The 17,047-nt window shown below is 35.8% G+C and overlaps 1 long non-coding RNA gene across 2 annotated transcripts in view; it reads left to right on the forward strand.

The window, feature by feature from the left end:
* The first annotated feature begins 566 nt into the window (after nucleotides 1-566).
* Nucleotides 567-17,047, forward strand: part of LOC149175383 (uncharacterized) — a 28,571-nt gene continuing 12,090 nt past the window's right edge. The window contains exons 1-2 of one of the 2 annotated variants that reach the window (XR_016258550.1): nucleotides 567-899; nucleotides 4,885-5,030. This is a non-coding gene — a long non-coding RNA (uncharacterized LOC149175383). Of the gene's footprint in view, nucleotides 900-4,884; nucleotides 5,031-17,047 lie in introns of those variants that run through there. The other variant, XR_016258549.1, reaches the window with a different exon arrangement.

Genomic DNA, 17,047 nt, shown 5'->3' on the forward strand with positions numbered 1-17,047 from the left:
AAGTTGGAACAAACTTAGCTATAGAGCTTATGTCATTTTTCAACCCCTAATGTTTATGGACAAAAAGATATCAACATTCTAAAGAATGTGGAAGCCAAACTATCACCTTTCCCAAATTGACTCCCTACATCATAGAAAATCTCTAAAAATTATTTATCTTTACTAAACCAAACATTTCATTGAAAATAATTATTACCATAATATTACTACATTGATACACTTTTTAACTACACAAAAGTTATTTTAATTTCATCATAAATCACATTTTTAATGTCAATAAATCAAAATCCCCTGAAATAATGCTTGGTGACATAAAAACCCAACCAGTTTTTTCCAATTAATAAAACCCTATTAACCAAAAGAAAAGACTTACACATTTCGTTTAAATTTCATCCCACTGGAAAAACACATTCATTTCATTTAGTGTTTCATGGGATTTATGTATTTCAAAAATCAAAATAGTTTTTTCCCTCATTTATTTCCCTCCAGTTTCTCGGTTTCTCCAATCATGGTGATTCCCTGAGTCCTTTCAACATGAAATGTGAGTCTTTTCAGCCATTTAGGTCCTTCCATGAGCCATATGGGTTTTTCTAAAATAGCTCAGAGCCTTGTAAGATGGGTATTTTCTATAGTCAAATGACTTCGAACTACCCAAGATTACCAAATTCGAGGGTCAAAAAGTTTTAGGAAACATCATGAACAGAATTCAGGTGATTTTCCATTGTGGAGAATTTTCTTGGGGTGAATTCTAGTGAGAAATTGGGAGAATGCGAAAAGAATTAGGATCTGGAGCTCGGAATTCAGGGAAACCAGGAGTCGCGAGAAATTTGGAGAATGCAAAAAGAATTAGGATGGAGCTCGGAATTCAGGAAAACCAGGTGTCTCTATACTTTAATCAGGTAAACGTTTTGGTTAATGATTTGATTTAATTCATTCAAGATATTGGATTCTCGCTTTCTCCAATCATGGTTATTCCATTCTGCAAAGAGTCCTTTCAGCGTGAAACACAAGGCTCATAAGAAAAAGTCAGTTCTGGTTTTTGATTGAGTTGTAAAACTGTAAGATTCATACAAGGGACATCATATAGATATTTATATTTAGACCTTTGTGACCTCTTCAACCAGTTATGAATTGGGAGAAGGCATGTGACCTACGTGTATTGTCCATTCTAGGCATGCTCCCAAGTATACAGGCGTTTCAAAGACAATCTTCACCTCTGAAATACTACATCCCCTAGTTGGGTGGCCAACAACAACGCTGAAGAGTTGGTTGTGGAAGGTTTTACTTAGTGGTCCTTGCTGAAAGTTTAACTTTTGGTTAGACCTTAAGCTGCATATGATATATAAATGGTTAGATAGTGGGGCATTTTTTCTTCACTTTAAAATTAGACATCTTTCAGTGGCTAAACTGAAGAAATCACCATAAATTTGGATAAGATATTGTATAATTTATCTGTCACTTCATGTTTTTCCTTGGATTCGTCCTTCATTCTATCAAACACATTCTTTTGCCTTGGATTCATCCTTCATTCTATCAAATCCACTCAGATAAAATTTACAGAGCCAAATGCGTCTGCTCACGTAGATTCCACCTCAACCATAGGTAGATAAAATTGAAGGTTTGAGACAAATAATGAGGATGGGTAGACCCATTTCTAAGAGGCTAGCAGAGGTGATTATGTATCATGCTTCCACTAAGAGGCATGATGACGATGTTTACCCGAATGAGAGTGAGAGACTGCAATGATGTTTCCAATGCATGTTCAATGACAGAATGGCTCATCGGCTTCGATTGGGATTACCAAGTTGAGCAACAAGATTCTAGAAATTGACACAGTTGTCATGAAAGTGACTCTTAAGAGTGACATATTAAGATAAAAACAATGGAAAACCCCAATAAGCACAACCCTACGGATCCAGAGGTTACAATCCAGAAGAGATATGGCCATAAGAATGCTTGGCTAATAGAGTGAGTTCTGAGAGGGAAACAAAGCACCCACTTTGTAGAACTCATGTATTTTCTCCAAATCTAACTCATCTCCTTACTTTCCACAAATGGTTGCCACCAAACACCCCACAAAAAAATGGCTACCCGAATCACCAGAAGTGTCATTCTGAAGATGAGATTGGATGCCAGATTCCATAACTCATTGATTTGTTCATTCCATGTGTCAGATAACCAATGATTTATTTATGATGACTAATATGTTGTACAAACTAAAAACAACCTTCTTTTGATGGATTCATGCATCAGGAGTAGCCAACCGTCCTCAACATTTTCAAAGAAAAAAATGGAGTGCTTAGAAGAATGGCTTGAACTTCATGACACCCAATAAATAATTAAATAGGAGAAATATTTTTCCACCTAGGTAGAAATCAATTAGATGAATTCATAATGGTAATCATTGCCCAGATTTAAAAATAAGCCTATGTTATATAATTGGATAATTTGCAAAATAGAATCAGCACGAACAAAGCTCACTTAGTTCCAAAACTCTCAGACTCCTCGGAGATTGCTGCAACAAATCGAATGGCCATTGTTCAAGTGAATGAAATTTTGTAGAAGGGTCAGAAGGATATGCATCTGGCTCTCTTCTGATCAAATTTCTAGAAAGGAGACCTTCATCGCCCCAAATTTTTCTTCTTGTTTTGTCTCCCATTAAATTCTTGTGCATTCACTTTCTAAAATTTATTTTCCATGGAAGCTTTCTATTTTTTTCTCCTTATGCACCTGAAGGTGGAAGTATAGTATCTGTTTGAATCACATCAGGTGCTCCTATCAATGGAAGAAGACCTCCCTTTTGATTATCTTTTTAAAGAAGAATTTCAACATGATGTTTTATTGGAGCTAAATTTGATTAGGAAGAATTCCTCCTTGATGTTTTACTGGAGATGCATCCTCCCTGTCTCACCTGCATGATTTGTCTTGAATGTCCATTTGTGCATGATTTGGTTAATATGTGGTATGAATATACCTTATAATAATGGATTTTGATCCTGCAGACTCCTCATGGTCTTGACCAAATCCTTATCTAATGAAGCTTCCATAATTTTGTCTTCTTCACTTGTAAAGTGTTGAGTGTTTTGAGAAGTAGTCAAACACTTAGTGAAATTAGTCAAAATGATCTTGGAGGCTCTTCTCCACATGGATTTATTAAAATTCAGAAAAATTCCTCTAATATCCAACTATATGTGTCCCTTTTCCTCTTTCTCTTATTTCAAAGAGAACAAATTTGATGGAAGTGAATGTTCTTGCAACCTTCTTCACCCTCGAGAAGTTGGCAGCTGAAGAGATTTTGTAACTTTGGCATACAAAAATTCAAATTGGGTCAATATCAATTTGGTTGAGATCGGTAATCTGATATGCTATAGATTTGAACAAGTAAACTTCTTAGTTTCACTCTTCTGTGTAAGATATTTCTTAAAACTAGTTCTGCTCCAAATGAAGCTCCATGCTAGCTTCTATAGATTCAAAACTTATCATTTTAGCACTTTTTGGTACCCGTACTAGAAGCCTTCAAAAGTTGGTTGGGTGCTTGCTTTTTTTTGCAAATAACTCTCATTCTTTTGTACCTATGGGAAAACTTTCCATTGTTGTGGAAATAGTGAAATAGCCTTCCCATCATTGGTACTAGCCTTAAGTAAAATGGAGCATTTCAGTTTCTAACTTTTTCTTTTAGCTTTTTCACTTTCTTGTGTTCAAATTTTGTGTTTTTAGTTTTTATGTGTTTACTTGCCTGATTTTGATTCTAACTCTTCTTCTTTGCTTTCCTTCTTTCTCTTTTATCTTTGACACTTTCGCTTCCATGAATTCGCCTTTTTGTAACATTTTTTGCTTCATTTTATTTTGGTTTTTTCTTACATTTTTAGACTTTTTTGCTTTCACCTTTTTCTTTGATGCTTTCACATTTTTCTTTTTGGCTTCCAAATTTTATACTTTTCTCACTGACACATTGTATGGTACTGAATAAAAAATTAAAAATTCTTTCATACAGTCATCAAGAAAACGCAAATATGTTCTAGCTTCAGTGGGTCAACTTCAAATGGTAATTGATTTGGAGATAAATTAATCACTTTTTGTGTGAAACAACTGCAAAAACTAAGCTGATACAAAACACAGGCATATTCTAGCTATCAGACACCTAATCTGTAAAGGTTATGGTGTGGAATATAAAACATCATGAGGAGTCCAAGGGACGTTAGAATATGAATCCAACGGTCACAAGAAATTGCATTTACACGTACATATGTTTAATTAAATGTATTCCATGCTTAAATTTCTCTCTGATTTTCAGTCGGGCTCAACCTGATAGTGGTATTAGAGCCTACGTCCTCTTGAAGCTTGTCATATCTGGGCCTTGGTATTGTAAGATCTGTGACCTGCTCAACCTGATAGTGGTATTAGAGCCTACGTCCTCTTGAAGTTTGTCATATCTGGGCCTTGGTATTGTAAGATCTGTGACCTACTTTGGTTTTACATTCCCTTGGCCATTTCTCTATTTGTGCATCTGTTGTGTGTCCATTTTGTGGTATTTGAAGGATTTTCCAGTAATTTCATCATCATTCTCATGTCCAATTGTGTGCTTCTTCCACACACAACCTTCAGTATCAACATTAGCTACCTTTACATGTCCCTCTCTATCTTCTCAGTGCTTCAGAACCTTTGTGGGACATCTATGTACACCTACTTAACACTTTAGAAATCCTGCAGAATGATTCTCTCCATATACTGGTCCACCCAATCGCAAACATAAAACCTCACCTTCACCACATATGGCATAAAAGATGGACACACCCACATCCATTTCATTTTCATCCATTTCGTATCAGATGGGAATTCGGTCTCTTTAGCAGCGGATTAATCACCTCCTTTCATTTCTTGCAGCAAAATTTTGGATGTCAAGTGGGTGATACAAAATGAAAATGAAGGCTTACAGTTTGGTTGGTCCCTGTATCTTGCCAATGTGTTTTCTGAATGTAACATGTTCACAATATATCTCTTAGAAACCAAATTTGGCATACATTGTTTGAGGTATCTATATGGATATTGTTGTAGCACTTCCATTTGTTTATATTGGCCACGTAAATAACTCTTTAACTAATAGTATAGATACTTATGCCTAGAATTCCTTAAGGATATTTTATGTAATCGATGATTCATTGGCACTCTCAGTGTCTGCATGTTATTGGTGAGGACAATTAGTTTATTTGGAAAAGCATTGCATATGTAGTAACCCAACATCTCAAGAAACTTGTTGTTAATCTCTCCTGGGAGCAATGGAGCCCACTCTTGTATGTTGCATATGTAGATGGTTTGGTCAGGGATTACAACATATAGACATTTGTAGTTCATTATATTCTGCAAATTTTTGAGAAATGACGCTTCTGTATCCCCACTTCTTGCAACATGGGTCAAAATTGTTTTTCCAGATTTGATTCTCAACCATATATGTTCTCTACGTATTATTATTTAGAACTATATATATCTTGATGATTTGACATGTAAGGAAAATTGTTGATTCATTTAAAATATTCATTGAGGAATCTAAAGGGATGTTTTGCTACTACTATAGCTGCTAGTATAGTGATGTTATAATTTTGTAACATATATTTTCAGATCTAGATCATGTGGAATAAGTTGCCGTAGAGGACTAGAATGTATCCATGTTTGTTTGGTATCTTTGCTTCTTGGATCTCGTAGAAATTTAAATTGTTTGGAAGTTATATAATGTATTCTTTCTAGTGTTGTTTTTTACACTACTTGACAACATCTCTAATGTTGAAAATTCATAGAGTTAAGATCTGAAAAAACCCCTCATCAATGAGGTAAAATTTATGTTTTGCATTGAAATCTGAGATAACCAATCTTATTTTCTAGAAATTTTACATAAGTTCATATCACTACAAAACCATACACTAGAAAAATCATTAAAATGCAATAAAATTCGACAAAATAAAATTCTAGACAAGCACCAAAACAAATGACTGTGGTCGAAATTTGACAATCACATGAAGGTATCCCAAAATCTAGAGGTTCAACTCTTTATGTTTTGGTGAATTATTTTTTGTAAGTACATGATAATAAGAATGAATGTATCCCAAAAACATTTATGCCAGAGAAATTGTTCATGTTTTGGTGAATCCTTTTTTGTAAGTACATGATAATAAGATCCATGAAATTCATTGCATCAAGCTTTACGGAGAAGTCCATAGCTTTAAAAGAAATGATACATCGCAAGAAAAACTCTTTTGCTTATATTTTTTATGTAATTTGCACCCACATAGAAGGTAAAGTTCACACTATAAGCAATATTAGTTGCTGAAAGAACAAAACATTCTTGTTGCTTATGCTTATATGAGAGCCCTGTAGGTAGAGCCCTGTGAAGTATTTGGAATGAGTTTGAACTTTTAATTGTCTCCAACTATGTGAAGTAGTTTGAATTCTCATTCTTATTGGTTCTGCTTATACGAGTGCCATGTAGGTAGAGCCTTTTCTAGGTAGTTGTGGAACTCACTTCATATTTCCTCAGTAGAGTCATCTATTGCACCTTATTTCTTATACCTTGTGCTAAGAATTTTTTTCAAATATCATCCATGGTTGGATAGCATGGGAGTTTAACTAATTGGCCCAGGTATGTACAAATTCACAATCATCAACCAGCTATGACAAAGTCTATCCTTTAATTTTTGTATTCATGTAGAATTAAAACTTTATTTATTTCCAACTGACACACAAACACTGGATTTTTCTAGTCACACCATGCCTAGAGTCAATTCAATAATACAAGAGATATATCATATCACTATTCCCAAATGCAAATAGACGTGATGTTAATTAACCAAACTTGTATATACATCTACTTTACTAAGGATCCTTAGAATTGAAGCCTAGTATGATCCTTAGGATTGAAGCCTATGTAGTTTATTAATTTGCAAACTAAAATTTAGGAATATACACATTTGAAATGGGAATCATATTTATATCATAAACATCTGGAGACAAAGTAAAATAAAGCGACCACAACAGATTCCCTGAATTTTCTAGCACCCCTGTCGCCTAGGTTCTTAGCATCCTAGATGTTAGGGATTCTCATCCTCTGGTTGTTATTTTGGCAGTGGCTAAGGGAGAACCTAGAGGTTTCGTTAAGGAATAAGGCTATATAAGGGACATATAGTTTAGTTTCATCAACTACATATATAACTTTGTTCCACCTAAGCTAAAAAAAAATGGATCAACTCTCAAACTTATTGGGACCATTTCCCACCAAGGGACTCTCAAATAGAATTTAAGGCTTTTTAGATACTGAATTCATTAATATATATGAGTGAGAAGAGTCTATAAAATAAATGTAGGTTCATAAATAACTATTAAACCATCATGGGATTTATAATTATTATACCTGAGACTTAACCAATGCTAATAGTTGATATGGAGCCACTTCTCCACTAGGGAATTATAGTTTCTGCAATGAGGAGACAAATAATTGAGTCCAACTATGTGAGGTATTTGGAATGAGTTTGAACTTTAAATTTCCCCCAACTATGTGAATTATTTGGAAAGAGTTTGAACTTTTAATTTCCTCCAATTATGTAAAGTATTTGGAATGAGTTTGAACTTTTAGTTGCCTCCAACTGTGCGAAGTATTTGGAATGAGATTGAACTTTTAATTGCCTCCTATCTTTGTTTTTTATTTACTAGGTTTGATTGTTTGGTTAGTTGATTCAAATTCCTTCACACGACAACATGATAGGGTAGTGGGAACTTGTGCTTATTTATTCAAAAACCTTTAAAGGCAAAGAATCTTTAAAGCTTTATGGAATTCTGTAATCCCATGAGTTTGGTGTGATAGATGCCCTTGCTTTTGGTTGCATTATTTAAGGCAACAAACTGTTTTGAGAGAAAATAATTTTGAAAATACCTCCATTTTAATTTACTAATCTGAAAAGTATTTTGAAAATCCCTCCCTTTTAATTTACTAATCTGAAAATTATTTTACAAATGCCTCCCTTTTAATTTTCTAATCCTATTTGAATTTACTTGTCTAGCCATACTAGCAGATGAAAGACACTTGTTTCAGGTTGTTGCTCATGGTGCTTTCCTGAGTAGTAGAAAACTAGCTCCAAATGAGAGCCTTGAACGAGAGCTAGCTAGTAAGCTAGAACATATTGAGGTAGCACAACACATTAGAATTTTGAGATGCCTTTCAAGTCTAGATGGTGTTTTATCTTTTTTGACACATCTATTGAAAATCACAACAATAATGATGCCTGAAATTCGTTTTGGGGATGTAGATATACTAAAGCATGTAGGGAAGGTGTACAAAGAAATAGTCTGCCAGATATCTCTTGTTAGTGATTCAAAAACAGATGTGAAGAAAGAGGATGAACAAGGACCTGCAACTAGAAATTTGGCACCAAATGCAGCAGGTATAGAAGTTGGTAGTGACAATAACAAAGTTTCAGTTGTTTGGTATGTTAACCCAATGTCTATGAAGAATGGAATTGCTTCTCATCGTTCCATTGAACTTGAATATATTTATGTTATACAAACATGACTTCATCGCCATAGAAGAAGGGATCATGGTATTGAAGGGATTTCAATAATGTGTCTTGGTCAGCTTGGGTGACATGAAGATGCATCAGAGGTTGACATTGGAGGTTCTGTAAGTGCAAGTGAAACATCTCAAGCCTAGGAAATTAAAAGGAGGTCACCTGATCTCATAGAATTTGAGATTATTAATAAGGTTGCATCTATAATGTGATCATTATATGTGACTCTTGTGAAGGTTTTGGTAGTGCCCAATCGACATCGTGATGATACAGGATCACTTAGTGCAGCAACCAAGAGTGTGGTGGTTTACATTGCATTTGCTAGTCAGGAATAGCCATTTTGTTTGGAACCTGCTCTTCCTGACAATGATTAGCAGATGCATGGACCCTTGCCTTATATGGATAAACTTGTGATTGAAACATAGAGATGACCTTCTAGAAGGGTAACCTTCTTTTCTCCATGCTGTCTTTTTTGATCTAATTAGTTTGATGACAAATTATTCCACATTTCGTTTTTTTCCTTTTTTTAGTGATTTCCTTAGCATGCAAAGATGAAGGATATTTGACAGAATGCTATTTTTCTTAATGTAGGAGTCTGAAGAGCACTATCCATATTCTCTTTTACAATCAGGTATTGTGTCTTGAAATATAAAAGGTACATCCACTTAGACAACAAAGAAATTAGGTATTGTGTCTTAAAATATTAGAGATACTTCCACTAAGACATTGTTTTTTATTCAAGGTGGTGAAGGTGCATTAGGGCATCAACCTGTAATGGGTCAGCTTGCTCACTTGATACATCAAAATAATAGCCCAACCTCACAATCAAGGCTGTGAAAACTTGAAGTTTCTGTTCTTGGCCACAATAATTAAAGTTCTAGCTGAGCATATTCATTTAATTTAACACATTCTGTACGTCACTAGGTACAAAAATTCCATTAGGAATGGTACCAAAATCTCAGGAAAATTTTGAATATTCCCTTAGCTATGATCCTCCAAGCTTTGAATTCTTGTCACGTATGACACCATCATCAAGAAACATTTATTTATCAGAAAGACAACAATCACAAAGAATTTCTTCTCTGTCTCCTATCACAAAATATATACAGCCTTCTATGCAAATTTTGACACTTATACCTCCATCTGCACCACCCCTTCAACATCATCTGTTTCAACCACTAATCCATCATCCTCAAACTAATTTCATGAAACCTAGTCAATCACAAGTTCAACTTCCTTCTCTCCATTCCCAAGGTCATTATTCACAAATCTTTCAACAATATCCACTTCAATCACAACCTATTTAACAAATTCCTAAATAGCTACCACAGTTACAACAAGTGTCACAATCCCAATCTACTCCAAATTTGTTGAATTAGTTATCGGACAACCTTTCACAAGGTGACCAAATTCCATAGTAGTTACCAATACCTCAAGAAGTACAACCAATTCTCCTTACTCCATTTCAACAAATTACTTCACCTTAAGCAACATTGACACAATCCCAACCTCCACAAAAATCACAGTTAAGTTATGGAGCATCCGAAATAAGGGGATCTATTGTGAGTAGTAGCATGATGAATCATAATTTAGGCTTAGCGTCAAGGCTTGCTTTACTTCCTCTATTGCCCAATAACTTATCTTCCTAGGTTTTAGGAGTGTAGCATCCTCTATATCTTGCCCCACCACCAACTTCATTATTGGTAGCATCAACATCACAAAAATCATAGTTCACAACTTCAAACACCACATTACCATATTCGATAGGCAATGTGTCGTCTCTTTCATGGTCACTGATGGCACGGGGTGTAATATGTACAAAAACTTAAGCTACCTCTTCCTCTAATCCATATATACTTGTTTCTTTAGCTACAATAGCAAATCTATCCTTAGATAAAAATGAAACTATACATGTCATTTCTACTACAACATCCTTGCTTCCAGCCCCATCTTCAAATGAAACATCCCCAATGTCAGTTCCAGCTAAAACACTAGTTGTTGCTTAAAATATCATTGGAAATCAATTCAATTAAGATATACTCAAAGTTCTTCATGATTTTTCCTTAGTGAATTGTATGAGGATTTTCCAGGACAATGCACAACATGTGGTTAGCACTTCAAGTTTGAAGAAGAGCATAACAATCACATGGATTGGCATGTGTCTCAAAATCAAATTGTATCTAATATTCCTAAGAAAAAGTACCAACAATTAATGTCTCGAAAATGGTTTTTGTGAGTGGCAAGGAATGGTTTAGAGGAAAAGAGGTGTCAATATCTGAGGTTGTTTCTACCTTTTTCCTTGTGGAAACAACTTTGGATAAAAAAGAGTGAGGAAGTGGCAGTGCCTACTAATGACAAACATAGTGTCTAAGTTCTATGTGGAGAACTCTGATTATTCTATAGAAATGAAAAAAATGGATGGATGTATAAAGGAGAAGTGTATATGAAGGCTCCTATTGGGAGCAATGAAGGCATATAAGGGGCTAAGTTGGGTCCTATCATCCATGCCAAGTGCAAGTTAGAATCCTTGGGAGCTTCTTTTGTTGATTCTGAAGAGGATGAACAGGTAAGAAGTTTTAAAAGATATCTAATTTTTCTTTTCTTTTCTTTTCCTTTTTTCTATTTACTGTTTGTGATGTTTATTATAACATGTATTCAGAGTATATAAATTTATAAACAATAGCATGAAAAGTTGTTATAAAGATATTCTGGGGAATGGGATCACATAAATTCTTCCCTTGAAAGTATAATTTTGTGCTTGAACTTCCTACTCTCCTTAGTCTCCTCTGTCCATAATGCTTTGGGTTGTTTTTCTATGTCTTCTTGTGCATTATCTTGGATTGACAAGGCTTGGTTTTGGCCTTGTGCTTGGAGATTATATATCACCTATTCTACCGTTGTACATTGTAGTCACTTGTTATATTCCTCTATTGTTTTCACTATGCCATTTTATTTGTGCCCAATAACTATGTTGTCGAAAACTTGCAGAAGAAAAATACCAGGGGATCCTACAATTCATTGGAATCAAATGAAAAAGTCCATGTAAACACAAAGAATAGCTATCTTGATTGCAGTTTCATATAAATGATACAATGTGTTTACATTTCAAGTTATGAACCATAGTGTTTAAACTTTAAACTGGACTTTCCAAGTGACTACTGATCTGGTTGCACGTACCTAGATGCAAGATACCCTCAACATGGATTGCTCATGAGGACTTAATGCAAATTCATATCCAAACACTAGTTGGAAAATGCCACCTATTAGTTTTGGTATTGATGCCCAATCGGAGATGTGGGTAGTAGAGGTAAAGTTGGCATGGAGGACAAAGTGGATAGTTTGTCAATTCTAATGGATCTTATAGAAAAGGACTGGAAAATGAATGCAAAGTCAGTTTTAGCAACGTAGGATATGGGAGCCCCATCAACTAAAACCAGATCATAACTTATAATAGATAGCAGCAAGAATCCTTGGGTGTGGTGGCACTAATGGAGTATCATAGTGACGATTATTAGGGTAATCATGAGATAGAATAAATGCCTATCTCGAGTAGGAATGAGTTGGGAATATAAGAAGTGAATATAAACATGTGTAGTTCTCTCCTTTATACATCCTTAATCACTTATCTGTTAGAGAAATGGGATAAAAACTGAATAATAGAAGGAGAATTACTCTCCTTTGTTTGGCCATACTATCTCTAGTTCCATTTGTTGGGCTTCCCTTTCCTTGTGGTAGCTTCAAATGTGCTCACATCAATTGAGGGTTGAGACAGATCACCATCTTCCCCTACCAGAAATTCTTTGTAGACTTTGCTTTTTGCGTGAGGTAGAGACTAAGGAGCACTTTATGTTTAAATCCCCTATCTAAATGAGATAAAAGGGAGGTTTTATTGCATATACATGGATTTGGGCATAATTTTATCAACATTCTTCAAAAAATTTAATTAGCAATGCCTTGCCTTGCAAATTAGAGATACATTGTCTCTCAGATTGTGCCTATTTCAGAGACATTCTAGAGTAGCTACAGACAACGCCTCCTCTTTTCATCAGATCTTGGATAATTTGGGATTGATATTCTTCATGACACTTAGTTGGACAATGCAATAACCATCCAGCATTTCTCCATGGCCCACACCACCAAGGCTCCAAATTATTCCACATTGAGGGGACCTATGAGAATCAATGCTGCTTGGAAGCATCACCACTCGAGAACGCATACTCAGAGAAGCATTACTGGTTTCTCCCCATATTTTAGGAGTTCTTCAAACCTGTATGTGAGGATTGGTTCTAATTCTTCTTTTGTCGCCACTCCAATCAATAGTCAAGAGTATTTTTATGTCAACTAGGATTATTCACCATGATGTTGTTAGTCCAAACATATTTCTAGAGGAAATTATTCAACAGACATGTGGTGTTCATGTCCATACCATTAGGTTAGATGATGAGAAGGAATATCTACCTCCTCTAGTGGTAGTGCCACCTTAGTTCAAGAAATGCTTCTTTTACTTCCCCTTTGTCACTTTCCAAGATTTTCCTTCTTGGGACACTACTTTTGTACATCTATTTATATTTCATTTCATGTTGCTCTTGTACTCATTGTTCATTTCATTTCAAAGGGGCTTTCCTTTTTCCCTCCTATCTTTTTTTTGGCTACAATTGTTGGTTGTCACTAGTTCCTTAGGTCATATTAAGTTACAATTATGATCAAACTTTGACCAGATTTGTCCTGCCCATACGAATTGTACAGACACATGTATGGATACCAAACACACATTGGACTGAGCAAAAAAACTACTATATAGATGTTTGGCCTGCCCACACATAGTGTATGGACACATCTATGGATTGTCTATATAATTGTATGGATTCGAACAATACTATCTGTATGACTATACAAATACGTATTGTGCTATCCATGCAGAAGGAAAATACTAGGGGATCCTATAGTTCATTGGAATCAAATGAAAAAGTCCATGTAAACACAAAGAATAGCTATCTTGGTTGCAGTTTGATATAGATGAGACAATGTGTTTACATTCAAAGTTATGTATCACAATGTTTAAACTTTAAACTAGACTTTCTAAGTGACTACTAATTCGGTTGCATGTACCTAGATGCAGGCTACCCGAGCAACATGGATTGGTCATGAGTACTTCATGCAAATTCATATCCAGACACTGGTTGGGAAATGCCACCTGCTAGCTTGGGCATTGATCCCCAATAGGAGATGTGGGCAGTGGAGGTAAAGTTGGCATGGAGGACAAAGTGGATAACCTTTCAATTTTTATGGATCTTATATAAAAGGACTATATAATGAATGAAACGTTAGTTTCAGAAACTCATGAAATGGGAGCCCCATGAACTAAAACCGGATCATAACTTATAACAGATAGCAACAAGAAGGCTTGGGTATGGTGGAACTAATGCAGTATCACAGTCACAATTATCAGGGTAATCATGAGACAGAATAAATGTCTTTATTGAGCAGGAATGAGTTGGGAATATGGAACAAGAAGTGAATATAAAAGGATGCATTTCTCTCCTTTATACATCTTTAATCTCTTATCTGTCAGAAATATGGGACAAGAACTGGACAATAGAAGACACAATTATCTCCTTCGTTTGGCCATACTATCTCTAATTCCATCTGTTGGGCTTCCATTTCCTCTTCGTAGCTTCAGATGTTCTGATGACGGAGAAAACTACCTAAGGGTAGTTTAGCTCCATACTTATAAAATAATACACAGACTTGTGGGTTATGGCCCACCTATACAAATTGGAATCGGTTACATTGGTGGATTTTAACAAAATCCCGACCAATCACCAAACATCGCTTTAACACATAATATGCCAACGAACGTTGGTCCCACTACAAATGCACAAGACCGGACCCCAAATAAAATAAACTCACGTCCATAAACTTCTTGGGTCCACTCAGGCCCAAGCTTTATCAGCTTCAATCTCCAACGTCGATCTTACCCTTCAATCTGACGGTTAATGGTACACCCGATCAATGAAATTAATCGTCGATCCTCCACCATTTGATCAAGGCATACTTCATTCAACGCTCAGCAGCGATATCAAACAGGGATCATGCGCGGCGTTTAAGAACCCATATGGAGCCGATAAGGAATATAAATCCTTGATCAATAAATGTTCGGGTCTGATTTCGAAATTAGAGTTTGATCACTTTATGACCCGATATCCGTTGGATATAAGAGGACATCAAATCTATGGTTTACGAGACTTCAATTAGCACACTGATTAAAATAGGCTTAACCCTTGCAGTTGACTGTGATATAATAAGTTGAATATGATATTGATGGTTGTGAGAGATTGTTGGACTTCAGCCACGATCAAGAAAATCCATACTCTCCTACCCCCGTAGTTGTTGATCACCATCGATCTAACAGATCTGTCGATCTGACGATCCAGATCTATTCCTCCGCCATTATTCTTCAGCCATTAATATCTATCGATCTAAACGATTTGACGGATCCCTATGCACTTATTCACTTATGATGGGATTTACCTTACAACATAGATTAACTCTTCCATACTCTTTGTACACACCCACAACACTCATACAACAGTTAACGCGTTTTATCGTTGGATTGCCATCGATCGTTATAGTGATCAATGGTCGATCAACAACTTGTCACACAAAATTTAACTCTTCCAGCACATACATCGGAACTATAGGTCAAACATACACATATACACGAAAATCCAGATAACACGTTTATTTCTATTATATACATAATTCAATTATAGACTAAGGCATTTCAGCCTTAGGCACAAATTCTCCTTTGATTACATTGTATTCTCACTCTCTATCTATGCTCTCTCTATCTCACAATGCAGAATACATAAGCTCATAATATATAGAAATAACTATAGAATCATGGATCATTCTAGATCCATGATCTTCTACTAAAATCATTCAAACAAACTCTTAAATCTTTCGTTATGCATACGTGGCAGATTAAACACAATTACTTAAGTCTTCTAGAGACTTATCAATTCCATCAAATTAGCTCTATTTTAATATAATTTTGCTCCTGGTTTACATGATTGTCCACATCTCCTTATCCATAGCTCTAACTTTGACTTTTTATTAATGGTGGTTGGATGCTCCTACATCAGACTCACGAGGAACAAAAATTTATGACCTCCTGGTCGTATGCTTCTCCTTCATCCCATAGAAATTATACCCACTTCCTTAGTGGAGCTGCCTTCATGATATTTCTGTGAGCTACAACATACCTCTACAGTAACAGTCTTCTCTAGTACACGATACCTCACCAAGCTTCTCCCTCGAGCTTAGTCTTTTGGCATCTCTCTAGTTCTCTCTTCTAAAACCAATTGAGCACTCCTTACTCTAGGTTGTTGCAATTTTCTCATCTTCTGCTGCCACCATTTGTACGAAAGTGTAAAGACCACAACTCACCAGTCTTCAACATAACTGTACCTCCTCCTTTTGCACACAAAATCTTCTTTCTCGCAGGAAACCCTTCCCTGCTCTAACACCACTTGATGATGGAGAAAACTGCCTAAAGGTAGTTTAGCTCCATATTTATAAAATAATATGCGAACCTGTGGGTTAGGGCCCATCTATACAAATTAGAAGCGTTTACATTGGTGGATTTTAACAAAAACTAGACCAATCACCAAACAACGTTTTAACACATAATCTGCCAATGAACCCCGATCCCACTTCGAATGCACAAGACTGGACCCCAAATAAAATAAACCCACATCCATAAACTTCTCGAGTCTGCTCAGGCCCAAGATTTATCAGCTTCAATCTCCACCATTGATCTTACCCTTCAATCCGATTGTTGATGGTACACCTGATCAATGAAACTAATCATTGATCCTCCATCATTTAATCAAGGCATACTTGATCCAATGCTCAGTATTGATATCTGAAGGGGATCATGCAAAGCGTTTAACAACCCTTATGAATCGTATAAGGAATATAAATCCTTGATCTATAAATGTTCAGGTCCGATTTTGAAATTAGATTTCGATCACTTTATAACATGATATATGTTGGATATAAGAGGCCATCAAATCTACGGTTTGCGGGACTTCAATTCGCACACTGATTAGAACAGGCTTTACCCCCCAGTGGAATATGATCTAAGAAGTTGAATATGGGATTGAAGGCTATGAGCGAGTGCAGGACTTCAGCCACGATCAAGAAAATATGTACTCTCCTACCCCTGCAGTTGTTGATCAACATCAATCTTATAATCCAGATCTATTCCTCCGCTATTAATATTCGTCGATCTAAATGATCTGAAGGCTCCCTCTGTGCTTGTTTTCTTATGATGGGATTTACCTTACAACACAAATTAACGTTTCCATACTCTATCTACACACCCATGACACTCCTACAATAGTTCACTCATTTTATCGTTGGATCGCCATCGATCCTTATAATGATCGATGGTCGATCAATAACCCGTCACAAGAAATTTAACTCTTCCAACA

This window comes from Pinus tabuliformis, chromosome 4_1, assembly GCF_031772625.1.
Source record: "Pinus tabuliformis cultivar Carrire ecotype Pingquan chromosome 4_1, CPIR1, whole genome shotgun sequence".
In the NCBI taxonomy this organism is placed as follows: domain Eukaryota; kingdom Viridiplantae; phylum Streptophyta; class Pinopsida; order Pinales; family Pinaceae; genus Pinus; species Pinus tabuliformis.